Genomic DNA, 24,935 nt, shown 5'->3' with positions numbered 1-24,935 from the left:
AGTTGAGTGTTCTGAGATTATAACTACGTGAACCTCTGAATTAAAATTTAAAAATTAAATTGGTAAAAATATGAAAATAAAGAGCACACATTGACTAATCAAAGAATCCCAGAATGATAGAATGGTTAGGCTTGGAAGGGATTTCTGGAGATCATCTAGTCCAACCCCTCTGACAGATCTGGGGCAGAGCTGCCCAAGCCATGTGCAAGACCAGAAGCATAAGGGGTGCTCAAAGCACCTCTAGGGCTAGACACTCATTTCAGCTTGTGAGCAGAATTGAAGAAGCCCATTTGCAGCTGGTGAAGCACTGGGCTGGACCAGAGATATTAGGCCTTCTTCCGGGCTCTCTTGATATACAGTCTTGAACAAAGGATTTGATCCCCCTGTGAATTTCAATCCCTCTATATGGTGCCTCAAGTGCACAGTCTAAACTCTTCCAGGACGCAGGTTTATCCAGTACGCTGACAGCATCACATGACCACAGTCTTGGTTAAAAAGTTGCAATTCAGAATTAACAATTTTGAGCACAGGACACATTCTGAGTAGCGTAGAGAGTAAAACATACAGCTTCTAGAGGACAGTATGGGGAACAGGTCAGGGACGTCCTGAATTTAGGCTTAGAGGGATGCAGGAAGAATGAGAACAAAGGATACACAAAAGGAAGACAGACCCTTAGCAGTAACATCTTTCCTTGGAGTGCTTCCATGTACAGCCCCCAGAGAATTTCACATAGAATGCTTAACCTTCAATTTGGGAAATGAAAATACAAACCAGCACAAAATGCTTCAAAATTTCCAGTATCTGCTTGTAGTGATTTCCACAATGTAAATAAATACATTCCTTTCCTGCTTTTTTTGATTCCATGTTCTTTTTAATTGTCCTTAAGACAAGTCAAGAATTTGATTATTTAAGCAAATTACAGCAGCAATTTCATGCCATTCCTTACCATCTCCAGTGAAGCATACCATGTCCAATATTAACACAGCCTTCTGTACAATAAAACATTTTAAAAATTATGTTTCATTTTTCCCTTAGTAAAACTGCTGCCACCACCAGCAGCCTTGAATCTGCCAATTGTAATTACAACTCTAAGATTTTATTGTCAAATACATTCTCTAGATAAATCATTCTTGCCGTTTCAATGATTCTGACTGATATGCTGAACATAGAGTAATCTCTTAAAAGCTGGAATGTATGCGGTAATGCAGATTCTCTTGCCTTTTTACAGGCTATACAAAGCCTTTTTGCAAATGCATTTTTTATTTTTAGTGCTTGTTTCTTATCTGTATGGCTTATTTTACATGAATGTGCACTGCTTTGCAGCAAATCAGATTCAAGTATATAATTTGTGAACTACAGACAAAGGCAGCAATAACAGCATTAATCTGTTATTTTCAGCACACTAGGTCTCAAAAAGCTCCTACAATCTAGCACTAACAAGCTATTTATTTCATTTACCTACTTAATGACTGAAGAAAAAAAATTTGAAAATGATGATTGCTTGTTTGTTAATGAAAGGGTGCTGTGGTTAACCACCGGAAAAACAATTAAGCATCGTAAAATTGTCCTTGGAATTTGACACTTTTAATATCTCTGATGTGCCATACTAGCAGTGCAATAGAAATAGAGAGATCAATAAAGGTTTCACCTAACTCCCAATTAGATAATGTCATGGATTTGGGGAAGTAAATAACAGTTAATTTGAAAAGACAGAAATCTAAATATTAAAATATTTTAGATTATTGAACAGTGAAAGGTGACATGGGTTGAGTTCTGCTATTTTATGGTCATAATTTAGCTGTCTTATAAAAGCATGGACCTACATATTTTTTGTATGTATTGCCTATGCTTCTGTCCACCTAGGAAACTTGAAGGTCCTTGTTAGATTATCAATTATCTTCACAAAAATAGAAAACAAAAGTTTTTTTGTTAGATTTTGATATTTCCCTTGCTCTTTGTATTGAGAGCCTAGCAGAAGACACTGTACTGAGGAGCTGCTGACCTTGAAGAGTCCACGTCTCCTCTACTTGTACTTTGGGCTGGAGCAGGCTGTATGCAGCATGAGTAGCCACTGCACGGTGGCACAATTTTTAACGTCCAAATTCTGGACTTAAATAAAATGAAAGCATCTGAAATTCAGTTTAAAACCCCAACTCCTGTCAAAGATTTAAACATTAACATATAGAAAGAAAAAAACCTAAATGTGTTGAAAATACTTTAGTAGTTTATGAATAAGTATCAAGGCATCCCTGTGGGGAATACAGATCCCGAGAAGCTCCTGTTATCCCATCTTTTAAGTGTTTATTTGTCATATATGATTAGACTAAAAATAGAAATCTTATAAAGCCTACATGCATTGTTTCCTAGAGTAAACAGAAAGATCTATGATTGCGTTCACTGAGGAAGCTGACATACTAAAAACTGCAAAGCTAATTCATGGCAATAGATATTACAATTTACAGGTGAAATATCAATATAACTTGGAATACAGGCAGATTTTTTTGAGTTTATGAAGTTTATAACCTGCCAATCTACTGAACAGGTTTAGGTTCTCTGTTAGCACTTCATTTCACAGCTCTCAATTTTTACAGGGTACTCTGGAAAAAATATCAGTACTTATATCTCAGAAACCTCATGAATGTAAGTAAGAGTATGTAAGAGATGATGTAACCATAAAATTACTTTTAGCACTCTCCATACTGTCACCCTAGCCTCTCAATTAGGGTTTGTTAGGGGTTTCTTTCCACCTTTGAGGTGATAGAACATTTATAAAAATAAGCAGACATCAAATCTTCCCTTTGCATTGCTTGACTAACACACAAGCCTTTGAAAAAAACCTGCAGATTGTGTTATGCAGGATGCTACAGAAGTGAAAGAAAGTCTTGAAGTGATGGAAACATAATTTAGGAACCTTTGAAGCTCATTACAATTTCAAATCCAGAAACCTCTGTAAATTAGCATTCATAATTTTCAAAATATTTACATTGAATACTTCAACTTTATTCTGTTGTAAGACTAGCTTGTAGAAGAAAGGGAAAAAACCCACTTATTGGTGGGAAAAAAAAAATTCTTTTCCTTATCTATTTCAGATAAAAGTTGATTTCTAGATAGTTACATAGTTCAGCAAACATTTCAGCCTATATGACTTTACTGATGTGAATAGTGTTGGTACTGATTTCATTACCAAAAGAAACAAAAGACTGTGGAAACAGGAAAAATGCTGGATGACTGTGGAAAGAGAGGGACTGAACAGAAATATGTTTGGGTCTCCCACAAAGTCCTTCCTTAATAGAACAGGCAGACATAAATATAGATAGGACTGGAAATTTTAATTCAATGTATAATATTGAATTAAATTCTGGTCTCTGACTAGATTAGGACTTACATCAATCTTTATTGATATAAACAAAAAGACAACATATGCTGGTCAAGTTCCCAATCACTTATACCAAGATACTAAACCTGAAATAAAATATACTTGTGTAGAGTTATTAGATACACATAGAACACAGGATATAATAGAACAACAATGTAATATAAAATGATAGCCAAATAATTAAGAGAAGTGTAATGTTCCATTGATAAAATAAACAGATTAACCAATAAATACATTTCTGGTCTCCAGAACAGTCTATTCAAAATATGAAATATTATTTTCATTCTTTGCCATTGTTTTTATAAGTTGCCTTTACAAAAGGGGCCTAGAATTCATCCATTCCTTGTCCAAACTAAAACAAAAGTGCATTTGAATTATGGATGGCAGAAGGAGGATTGCAAGATACCCATAAATGTAACTCAGGGAAGTCCCTTTTTTTAACAATTCTTTATGATTTATTTTATCAGTTGTGCATATTAATTGCACAGCATCACTTAAACATATGTATGACCATACCAGGTATGATTCTATTGTTCTCAAATAGCTTTGTTTAGAATTGCATCAGAAAATTCTATTACTTGTTATAACATTTATTGTTACCAATCTGTCTTAACCTTACTCTTTATTACAAACAAAAAGTAATTGTAGCTTATGTTTATGCATTAACAGAAATGTCCCACCTGTAATTTAATTTCTGAACAAGGTCAGTATAACCTTTCATATTCAGTTTATGTGTTGTCAACAATGCAATATGTTTATGCCATGCAAGCTGCCTAAGTTTTCACTGTTTGCTTTTCTGCACAGTTAAAACACTTGAACGTAACCAGTCCTTCCCTATTCTAGGTCTCAGTGGATCCTAATTCTTTAAAATAGCCTTCTAAAGAGTACAAATGTTTCACCATTCATTTGCACCAATGACAGAACTGCAGGCAACAGTATATTTTGAACCAGTAAGAAGGTCTCTCTTCAAAAAAACCTGCAGGAGATGAGACATTAAGACAGAGTGAAAACAACACTAGTGGAGCTGATAAGGGTGCTTCATGAATTGCATTTATCTTGGGGATTTAAAGAAGACCCACAATCTACAGCTGAGTTCAATGAAAGACAAAAGATTAAAGAAAAAGAAGCTTTTTAATGGGGCTTTTCTATTGTGACAGAACTCATGTTGATAATGTCAGGAAAGTCACAGGCAGAGTATGTAAGATGTTGAATATCAAGAATGAGTCATCTGGGGTAACATGACGAATCCCAACTCAAAAGCATAAGAAGAAGGAGGCAGTGTACCAGGCTGAAGTAACAGAAGAGACGTTTAACATCTGCAATAGTCCTTCAAAGATACTATCGTCTCTTCTCAATTAAAATTAGCTTCATTTGGTATAAAGAAAAAGTGTTAAAAACCTGTAAAAACAGAGATTTTTTTTCTAAAATATGTTATTAATTTTTCTATTAATTGCTTGCCTTAAAGAGTGTGAATGGTACCAATAGCACAACAGTGAAAGTAGGACATCACTGAAGTGAGAAAGAAAAAAATTACTTAGAAAAAGCCAGTCCCATTTAACTAATGAAGAGACAGTGTTTTGTCTTACTACATACCTCCACTCCTTTGTTTTCGAGATTCTCTGCTTTTACCCAAGAAGTTTTTCAAAAGTCAGGGAGCAGTATCAATGTTTCTAAATGCACAAACGAGAAAACCATTAAAAGTAATTTTGAAGGGAAGAAACAATGCAATCACTGCAGTGAGAAGAGACTCCTTCAACTATACACTTTAGAGACTTTCATCATGCTAATAGTTCCTTAACAACATGCTTAAATTCGGGTAGCTTTTTGAAATGGCTTAACATTAGGCAAGAAAAGTAACACTTTTAGAGGTGCATGTAGGATTTGAATACTTGTGGGAGGAAAACTTTTCTGAGAGAGATCTGGCTAAACTATTCTAAAAAAGTTTGTATTTTTAACAGCAGTTTACAGTGTATATCAAATTAGATACTTCTATGTTGCTTTTATTTCTTAAGTAATATGATAATACAACATCATGTCCAAAGTCAGAAAGAAAATAATTCCTTCTACAGACCACAGAGAAAACTGAATTTTCTTTCACAGATTTCAGCAAAAATTTGAAAATGACAGTTTATGATGATAAGAATATTATTCTGGTTCTGAGCAAGACACTTGTTCACAAATAAAAACTGAAAAATAAATAACTGCAAATACTGCAATATCATGATAAAAAAGAATTTCCATAAAACCCTATCACAGCTATAGAAAAGATTAAAAAAAAAAAAAAAAAAAAAAAAAAAAAGTGAAAGTAGCAGACTTTTTTCTTTTACTTTTCTATTAAGTACACAGTAGATATTAAACCCATAATTCATAATAAACTTAATAGCTAGTCTCAGGAAAGTGGGAAAATAAAACAGCAGGAAATAGGAAATTATGCATGAAATAATATTATCTAAGCCTCCCAGTGCATCTGGATTTTATACTTGGATTGTATAGTATAATGTAGTAGATATTGCCCCTGGGCAATTTGCACTGGACCTAACTATGTTTCATCAACTACCATAAGGATGTAAATTTTACCTCTTGTCTACTTATTTTTTCCCACTACTTAGCAAGGGAATAGCATTAAAACCAAGTGTGGTGTTACAACAGTTGCAAAATGCCACTGAAATATTTTGTTTGTAAAACAACCAGGCTGACTGCCAGCTTCATTGTCACTGCTCCTATTGTGTGTGTGAATCCATGCTTGTCCAGGTGAGCTTACCCACCCTGCACCTCCTTCACATGAGGGATCCGTGTAGGGTTTAGGCTTGAATGATTGCTCAGTCCTAATTTCCTACATGAGGTGTTGACCTTGGCTAGCTGCCCAACACCAACTAAGCCATTTGCTCCCTCTCTGTCCTACACAGGACAAGGAGGAAATGCATTTCTTCCCAATCATTCTCATACCTTAATGTTTCTAGGGTTGTTCCCCTTCTCCACTCTTGTCTGTGAGATACCAATTCATTCAGGCATTGCAGACTTCTTGATTATCTGCTTAAAATGGCTCCAATCCCTCTTAAATTTCATCACTCATCATGATCTTCCAGTCTAACTTCTCCCCTCTCCCTACCACCACTACCCTTCTCCCCTTGCTCTCCCCCCAGTTCTTGTGCTTTCTACTTAATCCTTCACATTCAAAAGATACATGAAGTGCAAAAGGCTTACATCAAAGGATGCTATCAATTTTATATTTACATATAGGAATAGGGTTTGGTGATTGTTGCAAAAACATTTAATTCAACTGCAACTGCATTTCTTTCATAAAAATAACCTTCAACTAAAGTACCGTTTGTTCACTTAGTCCTTCCTGAGTTTAAGGCTCTCCTTTTCAAAGAAGCCTTTAATATTTCTTGTCATTTACTGAAAATTACTTTTTTGAAATTTGTTTCAGTTTTAGACATCAAAGTTTTACTACCTTATCAGATGGCACGCGTCAAAGTTTTTTGAAAGCACTTAAAAACTACTCTGCAATTCTTTTCTCCTGAAACAAATCTGAGCTTTATAAATGCCATTTCAACCAGAAATAGTGGAAGATTACCACTGTTCTAGTCTTTCACTTTGTTAAGCATATTTTGCAACACAGCCAAGTATGTTCCAAGTTAATGATGTCTTTCATTTTGTCCTGTAAGCAGGACATGATAGACACCATTTAAAGCTATGGATGAGACAGTGAAATCTGGAAATCACAATATTTGTATAGAATTGAATAATCCTGAATTTTTAAGTTATACATGGGTCCCCAATACCTCAGGATTAGGGACTCTGAAGTCTGAAGAGAAATACAGCATTCGTGTGCACATTAGAAATCAAGGCTAGTGCAATTATTTGTTGAATTTTCAAAAGAAATGTGTCAAAATCATCAGTCTTGAAAGTGGAACTGATGCCTTCCCTCATTTTTAAAGGCTATGGTTATAAATCCTACCCATCTACAAAGACCTAGCTCTGATTATTTCTGTATTGAAGAAATTTACAAAGCCTGAAAGTATACAAAAAAAACCCATTACTAACTGCTCAGTGTCTTAGCATTTGGATTATACAAATTAATTTCTCTACTTTTACTTCTGGACACAGTCATGTACCCAAGGATGTATGGAACTAGTAAGTTTTTACTGATGAAAACATGTTTTCTTATTTAAAAATTGATGTAGTACTTTTTAAAGCAGGAAAATAAATGTAAATGGCTATAAAACAGAAATAAAGAGAAAACAACAAATTTAAGAAGGAGCTTCCATTGCTTAGCATATCCGCAGATACAGCTAGAGGGCAGACAAGGAGTGGATAATTTGGAAGCCCGTTCCCTTTAAAGGTTGGATCAGGTCTTCTGGCTCCCTGTACCTTCTCAAATCCCTTGGTATTGAATAGGCATTCCAAAAGCTTCTTTTCACTCAACACTCTAAATAACACTATTGTACAGAGAATCTTTTCTGCAGACATTTGGTAAACTGTTCTTTTCTAGAGTATTTTTAGGCACTGCTATACTCAGGGACATTTCCTCTTTAAAATCTGGAAAACCAAAGAATTAAGTACAGAATTTACCCAACACTATAATAAAGTTCGTAGTCATCTCTATTTTATCATTTCGAAATAAATATCAGTTACTCTACAATTACCTGAAGAGTAGTGTTGATGGATAAGTAACTCAAGCATTTAGCTGTCCACATATGCTATGGCATCAAGGTGGCATCTCAAACTGTGATAGAAAACAATTTAATTTTTAAAGGACAAACCCCAACATCAGTTTCTGGAACAGATAATAACAAATGAGCCGAATGCTGAATTACTTACCACCAAAAGTATAATGCAGTTTGTTTAAACTAATCCAACTGCAATGTGACAAAATATACTCGAGGAAGAAAAAATATTTTTCCACATGAACTGTCAGAAAATACCTCAGCAATGTCTCTAGTAAACTATGCTATGATGTCTTCAAATTATTAAAATCTTTTCTTCTTCCACAAAAATGAACCTTACTTTAGGTATCCAAAATTACCTTTAGAGGTGGGAAGGTAGGGAAGTGTGGAGGGGATCCAGACTACCCTTTGCCTGTCTACCGTGTAACACATAGTCAAACTTAGGGGGGGAAAAAAAAAAAAAAAAAAAAGGTAAATAGTTATTTAAATATTTATATATTTATATAAATATACATTTAGCCTTTCACATTTCTCTGAATAAAGACTTGTCAGATGCATAAATTAAAACACCTATAAACATCAGCAAAGAAATGTTTCTTCAATTTCATCACAAATTGATGGATTCCACAGGACAAATGCACAGAGAATGCTTTTGGTTTGAGGAATATTATGCACTATTTTGCTGTCCATGTCTTTTTTTTGAAAGGGTGGACAAATGGAACTAAATACATGGAGTGAGGTAGCAGTAGTGGGGATCGTTGAGTAAAAAAGCCTCAGCATTATTCCTAGGTTTTGAAAAATCAAGACACCTTATTGAGTCCTGATTCCGCACAACTCCCCGCCCCACCGCCAGCTCAACTTGATATGCCACCTAGAGCATTTCTGAATGTTCAGTTTGTTTTCACCTATTTCTAAACTGAACAAATTTGTTGTTTATCAGTTTTCCATTAATTCCCGGGCCATTCTGATTATCAATATAAGTATAGAGTTTATCTCTAAAGGCTATGTAGACTTTGAGGAGGAATGGCAATCTGGAAGTGAAAATGCTGAGTCTGGACAACTACAGCAACACTTTGTTTTGGACAGCTGAAAATATTAACATCCTGTTGCAAGCATATGCTGATGGATCAGAGCTTCGTTGGTAAATAAGTTAGAGATGGCAGACAGCTCTGAGACAGCAAACATATTTTCTCTGATAAGGGCATGATCCTTTGACTGCCAGTGTACCAGAAACAAGCATGAAGCTGAAGAGAGGAGAGGAGAGGAGAGGAAGAAAAAATAAAAGTAATTCAAGCTAATACAATAATTTCAGCAGAAATAGCTACCAATGAATATTCTAGAAAAACTCAAAGTAATCCTTTCCTCCTGTTACCTCTAATGTCAGCATTTGTATTAAATGAGAGAAAAAAAAATCAGAAAGAGCACTTAAAGCCAGATATAATAGCTTTATTAGTGCCAGAATTTAGATCTTCACCAGAGATATTACATGATGTAAAAGCATGAATCCCTGGTTTGAAGTCTGATTAGTATGTAGTTCAGCATCTTTAGTTAATGTTTAAAAATGTTACCCCTTCCTGTTTAAATATAACTTTAAAAAAATCTTCTCCTTTTAGAAAGCATATGCATAATCTCTCTTAACCAGCCATTTTCATTTTAAATTCCTAAGAAGGTTGGACAACGAAATTTAGCATGTGGACTTCACCAAGGAAAAAAATGATAGTTTTGTATCATGTTCTCACATTGCAGTACTGCTGTATCTGAGATCACAGCAACACAAAGCTATTTTAGGGAACAAAAGAAATATACAAATAATGCAAATAGCATGCACAAGATTTTCAAAGGTTAAAATAAATTTAACCTTTGACAGCATTTAAAACTTCATATCCATTTCTTACAAAGCAGATCCACCTGTCTATTTCTCTCAGAATGATTAGGTTTCTGTTCATTAAACAAAAATAGATTAGAAGAGATTCAATAGCTGTTCAGTTTTGTAGAGCAGTATTAAGATTTTATATATTTTATGTCAACAACTTGTTCTTTGCTTCCTCCTTCCTCCCTTGTTAAATAAACCTCTGTGAAAAATCAGTGTATGAAAATCCTCTGATGTCAGCTGATTAGTCCTGGTTAATTTTACCTCCATGTAGCACTATTACTTTTGTTTAAGATGAAAGCTTATGTTAACTTGTGCTATTCACTCAGTGCATTTTGCCCTCTTGAGTTAAGAAATGTAAGTCACGCAGGATGTGGTTTTAAGAGTAGTTCTGCTCAGTCTTTGTACAAATAGCAACTCCACATTTAGAGACACAGTTATTAGCAATTTTGCCCAACTTCCTCCTAGGCTATAGTTAGGTAAAATTAATGAATTCTGTCTTGTTCAAATTAGTTCTTTAAGTTAAAGACTAGGGGGAAAAGCTAATGTTAAGGGCAATGCACATTGCACTTTGTTATACACAGAACAAGCAGCTTTCCTATTCCAGTCTCTGGCGCTTTGGGCAAGAATCACCACATTCCACATTAAACAAAACAATGGATTGCAGTTCAAGTCCTTCAGGTTTCCTGTTGCTAATTAGGGTTTTAAACAACCTTTTAGAAGCATAAATGGATCAAATTTATAACAAAGTGTCCTGGAGGCACAAGTAGATTTAATTCCTTTCCTGCTGGTAATCTCTCTCTGTCCTACATGTCCTGTAGAACAACTCACTTCATTCTGATGGCTACTTCACCTCAAAGGCCTGACCCTCACTGGGGTGTCAGTGGGCTAGACATTTACTTACAGCACTAAGTTCCCTGCAGTTTTTGGCTTATAAATCTTTGTCCTCCAGCCATGCACTTCTTTGTCCCAGCTCTGTAGTGCAGAAAGCAGTCATTCAGCACTTTCCAAATGAAAATAGAAAAAAAAAAAAAAATCACACAAAACAATAGCATTCTATATTCCCCTGGGAAACATCACATCTTTTGTTAACTTTGTTATTACTCCTCCTCTCTTACAGAATCCAAGTGTGGTTGGGATGACATGACCTGGATTACTGGCATTTTTCTCAAGCAATCAGTTGCAAAAATCATAGATTCATACAATGGTTTGGCTCAGAAAAAAAATCTTAACCCCTGCCATTTAGAGGGACACCTTCCATGAGATCAGTGTGCTCATAGCCTCATCCACCTTGGTCTTGAACACTGCCAGGGATGGAACATCCACAAATTCTCTGGGCAACCTGTGCCAGTGCCTCACCACATTGGCAGCAAAGAGTTTCTTCTTGACATCTAATTTATCCACCCTCTTTCAGTTTAAAGCCATTCCACCATGTTCTGTCACTACATACACTTGTTAAAAGTCCCTCTCCAGATTTCTTGTAAGCTCCCTTTACGGTCTGGAATGTGCTGCAAGATTTCCCCAGAACCTTCTCTTCTCCAGCCTGAGCAGCCACATCTTTCTCAGCCTTTCTGTACAGCAGTGGTACTCCAGCCCTCTGGTGATCTCCCTGTCCCTCCTGTGGACTCAGTCCACCAGGTCCATGTCCCTCTTTTGTTGTGTAACCCAGAGCTGGACACAGCACTCCAAGGAGGGTCTCAGGAAAGCACAGGAGAATTCTCTCACTCATCCTGCTTATCACCCTTCTTTTGATGCAGCCCAGGAGGCAGTTGGTTTTCTGGGATGAAAGTGCACATTACTGACTGACTCATGTTGAATTACTTGTCAACCAAAAAATTACACAGAATAATTTAATCAAATGCTAAAACAGAGAAATATAATACCTCACTATGATATTCTGTATATGGAGATAAAATACTTATTCAGTGGAAACTCATTGGTAAATTATTTTATGTGTCTAAGACACTCTTATACATTAAAAAAAACAGCCACTTGAGTTCTCAGAAGAAGCTCAGAATGCTGGAATGTATCATGACTCACTTAGGTACACTCTAAAAGTACCTCTAGTTTGCCACTGACCCAACTTATAAGGACAAAGAAACCCGGTAGATCTCAATACCTCAATCACACAATTACCTCCCTTAGTGGCTCTGTGCAAATGCAGAAATTTATTATAACTTATAAGGACAAAGAAACCCGGTAGATCTCAATACCTCAATCACACAATTACCTCCCTTAGTGGCTCTGTGCAAATGCAGAAATTTATTGATAGACATTTGAAATGTTTGGCTGCATCACTAAGCTCTAAGTCTCCAAACAGAAGACTTTTGTTACTACAAAAGCCAAGATAGAATTTCTGGGTATAATGACTTAAGAGTTTAAAATCAAAAAGGAGAAAAACACTGGGAAAAAAAAATTGATAGTCATGAAACCTTCTTGTTAGATATTTCCAAATATTCACAGCCCCCCTCACTTACCTCTCCCCCTGCAAACTATGCAGTGGAAAGCCATCTGCGTGACTTATGCCACTTAGGCTGATCTATTTCTTAGGGAAGGATGCAGGTACTCCAAACCTTCATGGAGCACTGAACCTCCACTATCTGATAATTTGCTTTTCACCATATGGTCGAGGGGAGGTGCTCAGAAAGGTTGTTAGTTTCTCACTGCTTTAAGGAGCTGCACTCCCTGCTGATGTAAAAGGACACATGAAATATGCTAACCTCTGGTCTTTGGGATGACAACAGACAGGAGTTGTGGTCTCCCCAAGCACATAATACCCCTCACTAGCTGGGAGCCTTCAGTCCTCCAGCCAAAATTCAATTCAAGAGTTCTTCCACCTTTATTAAAGTAAGGTACATATATGCAGATATTATAGATATTTACAAAACAATTTAAAGAGGAAACTATTATCTTTTTCATCTATAAAACCTGTCTTTTAGTTAAACAAGAACAGTACTATATAGTTTTAGATATAGTGATCTTAATTCCTACCAATCCTCATTAAATATTAATTCCATTGCAGTTTTAGCTTCTTAAAAGATATTTTCATAATCCTTTGTTTAAACATTTTGCTTGTTTTCACTTCTGCTCTGTTTGAGATGAAATGGCGGTACTCTCTCTCCTTTGGATTCATATTCTCCCACTGAGTGAGAGCATACATGTGGCTCGTTGCCTGCAGCTGGGAGAGATTGGACTCTATAACGATTCAGATCCCTGTAGTCCAATGTTCTGTCTTCTTGTTACTGCGCATACCATTAGCTCAATGGCAAGGAAAGCTTACAAATGATATTGGTAAATTTGTTGTTCACAGGACAAAACAAAAACCCTGAAGACTAGTATACATCACCAGGACAAGGATTTTTGCCTCAGAATTCAAGACTATCAACATTATTTCACAAGACTCTTTTCAACATCATTTTTTGTATCTCAAAAAAAAATATATACTTCTTGGAAAGTTTCCTAAAGGATAGGGAGATGAGGAGTTTCTTGGTTTCAGACATCCTTTGCTTGGCAATGGGTCTAACAGTCTGAAAGCATATTATCATGTCAAGCCATTACCTTAAATAACTTTCAGAAAATATTATGAACTGGCAAGAAACCTGTGAAGCTCATAATTTATCATTCCCTTGCCCATTATAGACACTTCAGTCTTGGAACTGAACATGGTAACAAGATCTTACCAAGCAGGTTTCCTTAAAAACAAGGATTATATAGTCTTCCTGCATGAATATGACAAACATATTATTTATTCCTCCAATTTTGTTTTTTTTTGACTAATTTTATTCCAGAATACATGTTTTCAGATCCACACCATTATCTCCTGTTCCAGCTCTTCAAAACCTCATAACATTAGTGTCTGGTAACATAAAATGTTTTACACAGGTACCAGGGACACCTGGCATAATAAGGCAGTGATTTAAAATAAAGTCTGATGAAATAGGTACAAAAATTGCAGAAAATCTCAAAATAAGCATTCTCAGGAGAGCAATGGGCTCTGTGAGTTGAAATTTAAGTCTGACAGAGGTCAAAAATGCAGCAATTTTTTTTATGCCTGATTATCCTGGGTCCTTTATTGCAGTCTACCACGTAGAGCGTGTCTAGTCTTGGCTGTGATTAAGCACACTATTGAATCCAGAAAGACAGAGCTCTAGAATACTCTGTGCTGCTGTGTTATTATGAGTCTCACATTTACAACTGCTCAAAATGCTCTAAATTCACCTTAGAAAAAGCACCATCTGGCTATTACTGGCTGCAAATTACCAGCTGTGAAATATTACTATATTAAGAATGTCAGCCAAAACAACAGCTGACCTTTTGTGCAATAGAAATGCTGTGTATAAGCCTTGAAACATTTTGATCCAGATTTCAACTTGCAAACAAAACTTATGCTAATTTTGCCTTTTCAGGGAAGAGTGTATTTTCTTCAGTATTTTAAAGATTAAAAAAAAAAAGAAAAAAGAAAAAAAATCCAAAGACTGATTTTCTAAAAGGTTTAACTCTGATGTTTTCTCTACATCACTGAAATTAATGGACAATTTATCTGGATTTGTCTTCATCACAGATATGAAGATAGATACTGTATTGTAATTTTGGGATTTCTTTCAATATTCATTCCTCTATATCGTCTTTCTTTCCAGAAAACTTCATAATTTATCCTTTATCAAGAATTATAAATGGTCTTGGGGCTTGAGGGGTGCCTTTTTTTTTATTATTAAACTAACATGTCTATGAGGTGTAAATACTTCTGGGGGGAACAAAATGTTTTGAACCGATAATCTTGTGGATTTGAAGGGTTAGGGTGTGTTGTGTTTTGCTTGTTTTCTCCATCCCCTCACTGACTTTTTCACACAGGTATAGATAAAAATCTTTGAGGGAAAAGTGTTGTAAATTTAATATGATTTCTAATGGCAGGAAGAACCGGTATATATGAAAGTTTTGTTTGTTTGTTTTTTGTTTTGGTTTGCTTTGGTTTGTTTGTTTGTTTTTTTTCCCCCAGGTTATATTAACTGGTCCAACAGAAGATAAAATCTTTTCCTTCAAACTTTACTACAATATATCCTAGACCTTGACAAAAGCAGCAACATTAATGACATAAATGCAAGAAAAAATATGTTGTTGTGCAACACCTTAGCAGAATAGCAGACAGGGAAGCCCTTGAATATTTGTCCTAATGGAGAGGATATGAATAGTTATTTAGGATGCTTTAAAAAAACTTTTGCTTTTATCAGACTGTTTATCTATTAGAAGAATAATTCTGCCAAGTATTGTTCTTCTTAGGCAGAGTATATTATGAAAAATAGATGAAAAATAATTATGTTGAATTAATTAAGTTGATATGATGAAAAAACCCATGCTATACTGCACATTTCCTTCTCTGTTCCATAAGTGTTAATTAACAATGAATATTAATGAAATATCACAAAGATTATTAATCCAGAGAAGCAGCTTGGTACAGAGGACTCAGTACACAACGAGTAGCCACTCATTAAGTCAACGGCAATAACTGGAAAACATGCATGCTCATTGCCCAAGGAAGTGTACAAATGATCTTTTATTCAGATTTAAATTAGTACATTCAGAATTGACTAGAAATATTTGGCTAATCATTATGCTTCAGATAACAAATGGGGACTCATTTTACACAGTGATAAAACAAGTGCCAATTGCTCACATTTTGTGCTTGTGTTTCTAAACCTGAAAAAGTCCTGTTATCTGCAGGGTTTTTAGTTCAGCTGAAGCAACCAGGTTCTGCTACCTCACCAAAGATGTGAAGGAACACTATTGCACCGTCTGGACTCTGGCACTGTGTCACCGAGACACACAAAGCAGCCACATGCAGACAAGCGGTTTTGCAGAGCAGAGGTTTCTCTGTCCAGCCTAAAAGCTGAATTTCAGCCGGAGAGAGCTCTTTGTTTTATTTCTTACTTTTTATACATTTGTGGGTCTAGCAGAAGATTGGCTTCTGGGGTTTTTCATCCCTCAGCCAAGTGGCTAAACCAACTGTCAGTTACAATTGGTTTTAGGTTAGAAATATGCAAACAAAGGACAGAGAATGAAAAACAAAGGATTTGTTTATGTTACATCTGTGGGAAAAGGTAGAAAACTGCTCTTAATTTTGTACAATAACTAAAAAATCTGACTTCATTCAAGAAAATCAAAAGGCTTAGAAAAACCAGGGTAACAGCACTGCACAAAGAGACTACCAGCAACTGAATGCAGTCAAAACCATGGTATGCACAGGCACATCCTACCAAGCACCTAGCTCAGCTTCTGTCTTCAAATCAGATATAGTGTTTAGAAAGACCATTCAGGCCTAGACACTTTTTGTCATCCTATCTATTCCTTCAAGCCACCCTGGGATTGAAAATTTTTACAGGAATGGTGAGAGGCGCATCAAACCAAACATTTCACAGAACTGTCTATCCAAACTTTCCTTGCTGTGTTGCAGCTCCTAGTTTTGCATTTGGCAAATTTGCTTTAGTTTGGTCTCTCAGGAGTTAAGTTGCCTATGGTAATCATCTATGTGAAAGTTCATATGCAGCCTTTTTCTCTCTGTTTTATAAGGCTATTTTAGACTGCTTTGCCATTGAGGTAAGGAAGCACATTTAGCTTACTTCAGGGGTAAATGCTTACCACCTGCAAGCTTCGAAGTTTCACTCTCCATTGTATTTCCTAGGACACTACTGAAGTTAAATGAACTAAACCTCTTCATTAGTCCTGCAGAACTGGTGTCTCACTTCTCCTCCTTTACCCCGAAAAGTGATTGCTAAGCCCTGCCCTTCCTCTACTCTCACTTCAATACAAGAAAAGCCTTCCCCTAAAGCCACGTGTCAGCGCTCAACATATTCTGAGCAGGTTCTTTTAGATATCCTGTGCATAGAATGGATAATATTTAATGTAAAATTTACTTACTTGGAGATGTTTGATGCCACACAGGGTTTCTGATTTAGCAGAGTGATATATAATATATTGAAAACATAATGCACAAGTAAATTTTACTTCACAAAACATAGCAATTGCAATATACAGTTCAATCCCATTATCAGTCTTGTCTCTAAGACCTGATGACTGTCACGACACTGGGCATCCCACCTTACCAGGAAGGAATGTGTGGGTTGAAAGCAGCTCAGCATTGTTTCTCTCTTCAAAATACTTTTTCTAGTTTTTATACTCTATCTTGGGCTAAGACATGAATTCACTCTCCTCATTCTGATCTGACTAAATAAAGGAGACATTCACACCTCCAGTTAAGCCACTCATGCTGTCCATTTAAAACAAAACCCACATTCTGGTCCATTTTGGGTGAAGGCAGAAGTAGTTTTCTTTGCATCTGGGCATACTCTGGGCATCATGAGCACAACACCCTTGCAGATTATTCTTCTTCTGTCACAGGGATTCATTCATTGGGTTACATTAAACCCCTAGGCTTTTAGTCAGTCACACCATGGCAATTTAAGTTATCTCCACTGCATCTACTTTATGCACACCATACCCCATTCACAGAAGTGTTATACAGATCATTAGTGAGGCAGGTCCTCCCTCTACAGAAAACAGATGCAGACTCCCAGAAAGTATTAATCCATGTACTTGTATTTGTTATTACAATTTCTGCTGTCTTATCAGAGGTATACACCAGCTTCATTGCTCTGTAGCTGACAGGATGTCCTCCAGAGTCCTTTTGCAGGTAGGATTGCAGCAGCAATATTCCACTCTTCCCGTACAGCCCCTATTTGTAATGTTGGGCTGCAGACCAAGCTCCTAATTTCACATCTGAATTCCTTCAGAGTTCTCTGGTGAATATCATCCTAGCCTTACCAGATGCAACTTGTCTATCATATCTAATATAACCCATATATTTACTGAAAACTGAACTAGTGTTTCTGCTCTGTCTCTTAAAAAGCATGGGTCACTGGGAATCTCTCCAACACCTACACCACCAAAGGCCAACGTTAAGAAATCTATTTCCTTGCTTCTTCTCTGGCTCTTTTGTCACCATGCAAAAGCACCAACTACCTACCTGGTTCCTCAGTTTTGAAATCTTTCAAGTGCTTCTTCATATGAGTTCAAGCATAGCATGTGCGATATTTTGTGAGCTTTCCTGTTCTTCTTGCTTTCATTTCTACCAAATTTTGATATATATATTTTTTTTTAAACTCTGACCTTTCAGCCTTGTTTGTTTTCTCTTTGCATCTCAACTTATTTGGTCTTCTAGTAAAATGGATTTTTAAGTGACTAGACTGCTTGCATTTTCTTGCACTGCTGCTTTAAGGAGGTGTTTGGTTTTCACAAATTCTCTCATTCTCACGCACTTCTCACTCTTAAAATTGAATATGCATGCACTGGATTTGCTTTGTCTATTGGCTCCTGCTACAACATTAAACCTAATTGTACTATGGTAGCTACTACAGAGCAGCTGTACAGTGTTGATTAGCACTCAGTGTAAACCAGAAAGGCATATTTTCCTGTTGTTACACATAGTTTGTCTCAGAAGCAGCCAATTACTGCATCTAGAAATGGAACTGATCTGTACACAGTAGCTTTAATTTCCTAGTCTTCTACCTGCCATAAATTTGCAATTTGACTGATTTTGTTTAACACTCTGTTCATTATTTTTCCTAACTATGGTATGAACAGTATAATTAATAAAATCTTACTATTAGAATCTGGGAATTCTAGCCACAAGGGTTCCATAGTACTTTCTTTTCCTTTAAAACCTGTTGTGTTATGCCATTCACCCTCCCATCAGTGAAAATAATTTCATTTCTGTGAAGCTGGTAGCCTGGTAAAATTATGTCCCATTGAATTTCCTGCTTCTGAAATGTCTGCTTGCAAGTACCACTTAATGTCATGGTTTGTTTTTCTTTTATTGGTTTTTGGTTTTGTTTCTGTTTTTTATTTATTTTTGTGTATGCTTGTTGTTGTTATTTTGGTTTTATATTGTTTGGTTTTGTTTCTTTTTTCCCCGAATTTAGGCTGGTGTAAAAATACATCAAAGTTTTATACTTCATCACTTAAAGTGCACATCAACTGGCATTATAGGTGAACTCATTTACTTCCTTTAATTTTTGCATGCAATTTATTTCTTTCAGACTGTTCAGGACTGCACTGGACATTCTTCACATCAGTGTAAACCAGGTGATCTTCTGTTATTCCAAGCCTTTTCTCAATTTCTAAGTTTCAATTTTCTTCTGTGACCTTTCTAATTCAGTATCATCAACTTGACTCCTATATGATAAAGATGCAGCTCATGCTTCCTATACAGTTTCCTCAGTTCCAAATATAAGTAAATCTCATCTGTACATCATCTACTCATCTTTATACCATTATAATTTATCATTATCATTTATATTGCATCCACATATTGAGACTTCAAATCTCTCCAAGCACTTGAGATTAAAAAATAATAAAAGCCCACCAAAAAAAAGGCAAAAACAAACAAACAAACAAACAAACAAACAAACAAAATCCCAACAAAACAACAGAAAAAAAAACCACCAAAAAACCCCACCAAAAACCAACAACCAACCAACCAACCAACCAAATAAAACAACAAAAACCCACAACCAGATGAACCTATGGATGTCCTGGACTTTGGTTATTCTCCTAAAAACCTTTCCTACATCTTTGTGATCACTTCGTTGGTGGTTCCAACACAGACATCTGCATTCCTGAACAGAAATTTCCTCATGTTCATTGCTTTTGTGCCTGGCATAAAAGTTCCCATTACCATCCTACTGCATGTCAAAAAAGCCCATGTTTCCATGTATCACTGCATTTCCACTCAGTACCACCTGCTTACTCCTTCTTGTGGCCACCCTTCTGCTGTACCTTGAGCACAAGAAGACATTGACCTCAGCTGGAAAGTGAATCTTGTTCAAAACCCTTCATGTTAGTAGTATTCTCCATCTTTAAAACTTGGTGCTCTTCTGTAGTACTGGGAATGCAGTAACAGAGGTGAGACTATCATTCACATGAAAAAAAAAAAAAAAAGGTTTCCCGAATTTGCTTAATTCAGCAGTCCCAAACTAAAGAGCACGTGCCTGTTCACTTGGTACTGGTGTATCCTTTCATTGTGTTGACAAACACAAAATCTGCTCCTTAGACCAGTCATTACATATACTGACTTCACTTTGGAACAAATCTGCACTGAGGGTACCTTGCTGTATTTGTAATTTTTTTTTTTTTTTTTTTTTTTTTAAAATCTTTGTGGACTACTACTTTCAACTTTCTTTTTCTGTTTCTGTAGGTTGATCTTTGTTTCTTCCTTGAGGTATCCACCAAGAGGTGAGAGATATGCAAGAGAACAAAAAGAAAACAAAGTTCAAGGAAGTAACCAACTACATTTTTTTTCCCCTATCCAACAAGGATAGATGTTAAAAAGCCTTCAGACTTTGTTTTCTTCCTTAGATCTTGGGAGATTGGATTTATGTACTTTAACAAACCTTAGCTGGGTATCTCAACATAACAAGTTTCACATTAAGAGTTGAGCAATAACCTGTGCCCTCTATTGAATATTTATGAGGAAACTGCTAACCAAGGCAGCCACAGCATCCTGTATCTTGTGATGCTCACATTGATTTTCAGTATTTATAGGTACTAGAGAAAAACAAATAAGTCAACTCAAGTGCTCTGGTTACTAGCTCAAATCAACTTAGATATACACATGCACACAGCAGGTTACTAAAACAGGTCTAGCTATGTCAGTAATCAGATCACAGAGTGTGCCTCCAGCACCTTGGTCCTGGGTCTGATCCAGAGCTTTATCATGTAAGCATCCCTGCCTACTGCTCTAGTGTGCAAATTATCAAGTGTCTGTGAACAGCAACCTCAGCTGCAGATGGCAAACGACAGCACAGCAGCAAGAAGAAACAGCTTGTTCAGTCATCCATTAGTTGTATCTGACTGGGTGAACACTTGTCTACTTCAGCAGCTGTTTACTTACAATTCAATGAAAGCATCTGTAACAGCAGTTTTTATGGAAAAGGAGCAGCAGAGAGATTATTCAAGGTGGTACTTTTGCTCAAATGTTTCTTATTGCACTCAGAAATCCATTTCTGCCTCACAGTCCAGTATTTTACACAGCACACCATGCGGAATTATACATCAAACACATAAGGACACAGACAGGTTTCTCATGTTTTGAGGTCTCCAAAGAATGACATTTAATACAACCTAGGCTTGCTGGCTTAGCAATATCGCTAGGCAATGATTTAACCATACTGACATGTACATAAAAAATTCAGTAATTAGAACAAGTCAGTCTCTCTAGCTTACTTTTGAGAAAAAGGCACACAGATTTTAACTTCCAGAATTCCACTGATTAAGTTACCCAGGTATTTCCCAAAGGTAGTTTAAATTAGAATTCTTCAGAAGTATAAAATGTGGGGCAGATATGAAGTCTGCATCCTGATTCTACGCTGCTCTTGTGAAACCCACCTGGAGTGCTGTATGCAACTCTGGGGTTCCCAGCACGGGAAGAACATTGACCTTTTGGGATGAGTCCAGAGAAGGGACACAAAGATGATTACAGAGATGGAGTACCTTTCCTGTGAGAAAAGGCTGAGACAATTGAGATTGTTAAGCCTTGAGAAGAGAAGGCTTTGGGGTGACCCTGTTGTGGCCCTCCAGTCCCTGAAGGAGGCCAACAAGAAAGGGGGAAAGGGACTTTTACAAGGGCATGTAGTGACAGGACAAGGGAGAAGGGATTCAGACTGACATAGAGTAGGTTTAGGTTAGATATTAAGAAAAAAAGCTTTACTGTGAATGTGGTCAGGCACGAGAAAAAGTTGCCTCGAGAAGTTTAGGCTGCCCAACTCCTGCAAGTTTTCAAGCCAGGTGGGATGGGTCTCTGAGCAACCTAGTCTAGTGCAAGGTGTCCCTGGTCATGGGTCATTGCAGAGGGGCTGGAGATCTGGGTATTCTCCAAACCAAACCTATTCTATGATTCTCCACAGAGTTGGTGAAGGAGTTGGTGAAAAAGAAGTACAGTGGGAAGAGAAAGGGAAATAATTAATTAAGATTTCAAAGTCAAATCATGAACTTGAAGCAAATCTACTTTTCATTCTGCTCTTTTAGTTTACATATTGCTAGATTTCTTTAGTTACTTAAGAAAGAAAGAAAGAAAGAAAGAAAGAAAGAAAGAAAGAAAGAAAGACTACCAAATATTCATGAACATTTTTCTGAACTGTGTTAAAATAATTCTTCTCTAAAACCTGACTTCAGTAATACAATGTTTTTATCCAGACAAACAGATTTATAGTTCTTCTATCAACCTACCAAAATCTTTAAATAAAATTAGAAGTTTCTGTTTTGAGATTATCTTTGAAAAGATCTCTGTTTTAACAAACAAGCAAAAGAGTGCTGATCATTGTAGTTTTTTCACTGCTTAGCAGAAGATAAGAAGCCTGTCTGTAATGGAATCAATAAAATGGGGGCAATATATACCCAGCAATTTTAAATAGCCATGTAGTACACAGACGCTTATAAGCATCCTCTCTTTTCAGTAAGTCAATTTCATGATGTCTGTCTTTAGCAGACATTGCTGGAATATATATGTTATAATTTTTGAACAGCCCGAGCGCTCTAAAATTTCTACCAAAAGTAAAACTAAATTTAGCAACTAGTTATATACTAGTCATATACTTCTAGTCATATACAATTAGTCATATACTACTTTTCTGTTTTGCACTAAGAGACGTGACTACTTACTGTGTATTTCAACTTAGAAAGAATAGACACAAAGTTTTGCTTTATTAACCAGGTCCTTTTGAAGAGACAAAATCAGGACCTGGTGTAATTGTGGTACACAATTGCAGAATATCAGGAATAACCTATGCAGCACTTGCAGTCAAAAGTCCTAGAAAGCCAGCTTTGTAGCACTAAGCCCTGAGCACTACTGTAGGTATTCAAACCAGCAGTCTACTGTACAAGTAACAAATACATGCAAGAAATCTGATATCTTTTTCATGTTCCTGATTCTTTTCTCATTACTGTGTCTCTATTTGGTATCCATTACCAAAGTTTATTCCTACTTGTAGGCTATTAAAGAAGCCAGGGAAGCAACAGACCATAAAGTGAAAGCCTCTCTTCTTTCACAGTATCACAGTACTAGTCCTTGTCCCATCCATTGTAGCTCGGTTTTCTGAGCACTGCTCACCTCAGAAAAATAGCAATCAATTCATTTACTTGATTTTCCTTGTTGCCAGGATCCAGAAATTACTGTACACGCACCTTTTTATCTTTCTTCCAGTTCATGCTTGTTAACTTTTCTTCCCCCTGAAAAGCAGTTGCAACTTGCTACAATTCCTATTATACCTCTTCCTGTGCCTATTTCTCTGCTATGCCTTTCTGTTCTAGGCTAGCTGCTGTCTCCTGTAGTTTTTCCACTGGAAAAGAAAAGCTGCAGTATCGAACAGAACAGAAGTCACTATGATATGTGTATTAAGGACATGAAACAGCAAGCAGAGATGCCATCTTTCACCTCATTTAAGTTTCATAGGCAGAAACAGAAAACATGTTAGCATGGTTATTGTAAATGCTATGCAATTGGCGACATCTCTGATATAAGTTCACATATTCCTCTAGTTCCTTTATGAATTCTTTCAATTACTGGATAATTAGGACATTTCTGGGGTTTTTGGTCTTCTTTGTAAGGAGCATGAAGAAACATCACATCTGTTTTCTAATCTAAAGAATTAAGATTTTTTTACTTTAAGCATTCCTATAAATATTTCCTGTAACTTCAAAATATTTTTCAATATTAAAAACAAACAAACAAATGAAAAAAACCAGGTTACAAAGTTTCATCTTCAGGATGTTTCTGGAACATGATATCTAAAACACTTTTGAGAGAACAACAACAAAAAAAACCCTGCTTTAAGCCTTCAATATTTTACCTTAGACTTTCAAGCTTGTTCTTTCTGCAGACTCTAAGAGACATTAGGATTGCAGTTTCCTCTAGACAAGAACAGGATGTCACTAAAAAGTATGGGATTTTCCAATGATAAAAGGGTTCCTATTTGATTCCCTTTTGGAGAGTACCTAATTCAAAGTTCTTCCTAAATTTAAATGCTCTGTCTGCATTTGGAAGAGGGGAAACAGACTAAAGTATATGTTATGGGGTAAAAAATTGAGTAGTGTGACTCTAGTGGCTAGAGCTAGGTTGTGTTTTTTGTTTGTGTTTTTTTTTTGTGTGTGGGGGGGTTTCTTTGTTTTTGTGGTTTTTGTTTGTTTGTTTGTTTGTTTGTTTTTGGCACAGTGGTCGATTTGTATCACTGACACAGCTAGAAGTGAAAAATATCCCATTTCAAAGCTGCTTGTTCCTTTTCTGGCCAGCAAACAATACCTGTTCATTTATGCGTAACACATTCCAATGCCCAAAGCCCCATATTCTATTGATATAAAATAGCAAAAGACAGTATTGTTCCCATTTTGATCATGAATGAAAACAAATCTAAACCCAACACAGCATGTTTGTTTCAAGAGAATACTATATCCTAATTAAATTCTTGCAAAGATATAATTATGTAAAAAGCCTCAATGCATTTCATGTTGGCACTTACTATTTTCTCTTAATCTTAAGTACAGCCATGATTAAAATTTCATTATCAGCTATCAATTGACCCATCCCTGAACATTTTGTAATACTTAAAAACATCAACCCTCATCCAATTTGTCCTCTTGAGTTTCATAAATTGCTGTGTGCCTACTTATAACTGAAATACCTAATGGGAGTCATTAAAACTTTAACAAATCAAACATTAGAAAAAACATGAAACAGCAATCAAAGAAGCAACAAGCCAACCTCCTCTCTACCCCTTTTTATATAGTTTCCTTTTAAACTCAATAGCAAAGCTGGGACACATACAGGAAATCAATTAATTTGCTACTGCCTCTTTGCAGGGATTCATTAGCAGGCAAAGGAAAAATAGCAGCAGGTATATGGGTTATGCAATTGCTGCCTGAATCTCTAACCCGAGGAATCTGAGCTGACAAAGAAAAATCAGCTTCTAGCTGGGCT

Source organism: Hirundo rustica, chromosome 1, assembly GCF_015227805.2.
Source record: "Hirundo rustica isolate bHirRus1 chromosome 1, bHirRus1.pri.v3, whole genome shotgun sequence".
NCBI lineage: Eukaryota > Metazoa > Chordata > Aves > Passeriformes > Hirundinidae > Hirundo > Hirundo rustica.
Note: the sequence above shows the minus strand (reverse complement) of the source record.